This window comes from Oryctolagus cuniculus, chromosome 6, assembly GCF_051225735.1.
Source record: "Oryctolagus cuniculus isolate XC-2025 breed Fujian yellow rabbit chromosome 6, ASM5122573v1, whole genome shotgun sequence".
Lineage (NCBI taxonomy): Eukaryota > Metazoa > Chordata > Mammalia > Lagomorpha > Leporidae > Oryctolagus > Oryctolagus cuniculus.
In genome coordinates, this window is record NC_142872.1 from 801,228 (window position 1) to 804,702 (window position 3,475).

Sequence of the window (3,475 nt, forward strand, 5' to 3'; positions counted from 1 at the left end):
ATTCTGGAACAGTTTCCTCTGCTGTTTCTTCCCCTACACTTCCTTGAACCTGCAGTATCTCCACTTTTATTAAACTGTCTATTCCCGGACTATCAGTGTGCTCCCTTCCTATTCCTCCATCTTGCCGCTCTCCACTTAATTTACTTTTAAGTAAATACACGTAACAAATCTGATTTGAGAAAGGCTGTAACAACTACCACACAGAGGATTTAAGTGCAGAATAAAAAAAGGTCATGCCTTCTACCTTTCAAAACAAAGCACTAAGCATAAATACAACTAGTAGAACAAACATCACTAATATTGTTGTCTAACTCTTACTTCCTAAGTATTGATTACTGAAATACTCCATAATCAATTGGCATAAAAACAATTTTAAAAAAGTAACATACTTAAAAGTAAAAATGAATCAAAGTGACAAAATTATGTGAATTTGACATAGTTTTTAAGCTTTGCCTCATGAGCAGAGGAACAGGTGTGGCAGAGGCACTGCTAAGCAATACTAACCCAGAGATTGGGTTAGTCACTAGACGACATCTTGGAATATTGATTTTGTGTTTTCTGGGAGTTGTAGAGTAGTTCAGAGGGAAAGTAGCAATATTAAAGGCATGATCTCATTTAAGTGAAAAAAACCTGAGTTGTTCATCTGACACTGAGGTTGTGAATGTGGCCATACAAGGCAGGATCACCTGGGTACTACTTCCTCTCTAGCAGCTGAGTGGGATTTCTATCCTGTGCCTTCCTCGCACCAGCACTTTTCAGTGATGCAAGAATATACTGGGAGCAAGAGAGATAGAATTCCTGCTTTCATCAGCATGTAGACTCCTGCAAGGAGCAGGTAGGAAATAACCATAAGAATCCAACTCTTTCAGGCGATAACTTCTGTAAATCGGAGGCGGGGACTACAGGAGCTGGACACAGTCAGGCACTTGAGCTGAACTCGGCTCCTCTCCTCCAGGCTCCAGTGATCCTGTCCTGGACACACCTCGGTTTGTTCTTGCAGGACACCTGCATTAATTCCCAGCGGGGCATCCTGCTCCATCCCTACATCACTTCCTCAGCTCTCCGGGTCAGAGTGTGCACACACACACTGGCCTGTGTGACATTGTGGCATCTGGTCAAGAACACTCAGGGTTTGCCTCTGAAACTACGTCATGTTTGAGTTCTTCTTCATGGAGGGTGAGAATACACTCACATCACATAATATTTTACAAGCATAATTATACAATTGTCTAGTGTTAAATATGTTTAACACCAATATGTTTAATATGTTAAATTGTGTTAAATATGCTTAACACTAATATGTTTCTATATGATAAATTATGCTTGTAAAATATTATGTTTCACTGTATAAATTAAGTTTACGAGTAGTATAAATAAGTTAAGAGCAATGGACAAAAGAAGTAATAGAGGTATATGTAGTCCCATCATCAAATAACATATTTAATATAAAATCTTATTTTTTTAACAAATATTATATTGCTATATTACACAAAAGATACCAGATATGAACTAGAACTATGTTGTATCTTAACACTAAGTTTCTTTAAATATTATTCTCATATCTTTGAACATTTTATAAGTATCACTCCTTGAATGGAATGTAATTAAATGCTTCATAGTATTTTACCTGAGCACCAAAATTTCAGTTACAATTTTTCTGTTGTTTTACATAGTTTTTACTATAAATTTTCCCTATCTAAAATGATACAGAAATGAATATCTATACCAATAGCTCCTTGAATGTGTCTGGTTGTGTTTTTGTTGATAGAACATTGGTCTGTTTTGAATCCTGTGTCTGTGGATGTAGCTTCCCAGGAAGGCCCTCCTGTCTGATCCCGTGGGAGGTAGTGTCTGCCTTTTGACCTCACTCAACATCACTGGAGGTCATCTATTTTTCTTCTCTGTAATTCAGTCAATAAATCACTGGGGCCCTGGTGTGTTCTCAGCGTGCAATTTATTATTGGTCTGGCTTATTTTTTAACTTACAAGGTCCCTAAGAATTCTTTACTAAAATGTTTCTGATTCCTATTTAAATTTATGAGATTTTTTAATTAGTAGTCAAAATAATAGAATACATTACTTCCTGGACAATAGGTGTTAGCCTTTGATTTATTACCTATTATGAAATAAGCTTTGGCCTTTTTAAATCATTTGATCTTTTTTGTGACCCATACAAAATTCTCTAATTTAAAAAAAAATCTGATGTTGTTTAACTCTATTTCTCTCCTCAGAAATTATTTTTTCTTATTTTGATTCTGTTTATTTTTATGTTATTTTATTTCTTGCCTTCTTCATAGTTTAGCTGTATCTTTACTAATACATTGTGTAGTTCTTTTACTTTTTTCTTACTATGAATTTTAATCAATTGGATTTTTTAAATAAAAAAAACATAAAAAAGTATTCCTAATCTGTGACTAAATGTTCAGAGCACTTTTACTGAAGACCCTTTCTGCATTTGCTGAAATGAGATTGTTACACTAGGACTTGCCTTGTGTTCTGTGGAGGTCATGGCAGAGAGCCACAAGTTACACTCATACCTGTGCAAAAAACTAATCATCCATCAGTTGAACAAGATTCTTTTTTCTCTGTGTGTCTATCACCATTTCACTCTTTCTATCCCTCCCTTCCCTCTCTCCTTATGTCTTCTACCTTGTCCAAACTTGTGGAATAACTAAACTCAGTGTCTCAGTGTCTAGTTTAAAGCAATATTTTGTTGGACAATCTATTATCTAACTTTTTATGCTTTTCAATTTGAGGGAAATTTTTAAATCCACTGCTGTGATATGGGATATGAAATAGTGTGCCATGAAATTTCTGCAACAATCATTACACATGATGAGTGTGTTTATGTTGTCACATGAAAATCTTACAATGAAATCAGTGTCACAGGTTTGAAGAAGTACAGTGACAAATTGTGCATTTTAGCAACACTGCTGCACAAATCCAGAGACAGGCTGTGCCTTCTGAGTTTGTACACATTTGATCTTGCCTGTCTTTCATCTCAGAACTTGGTAGGACACTCACCTGGGTAGGACACTCAACTGGGCAAGAAGGCAGATTGATGGTACAGCTGGGTAAAGCAGAGGCCAAGGCTGTCTGAGCTCCTGCACTCCAGGGCTGTCACACAGATGATAGGGGTTGGAAAGGAAAAGTTGAGCAACATTTTCCCCACTGAGAAAATGAGTGAAAGGTGCAAAGAGGAAAGATCTGCTCTCAGCTCTCGGTGGTGTTGCCTTCTTGCAGTAAGAGCTGCCAGTTCCAGAGTGTTCAGGAATCCTAGAGAATGGGAAAAGAATGGCTTCCTGGTCTTCAGTAAATCAGCTGCACAGCAGTTAACTGTTCTCCGCTGAAGGTTTAGATTGACCCTCCATTAACATAATTAATCATGGCACTTATTGAATTTTAATGATAAAAATTAGGACAGCCAATGGCTTCTTTATTCACAGCACATTTGTGATTTAAGTGCCTGTGGCTT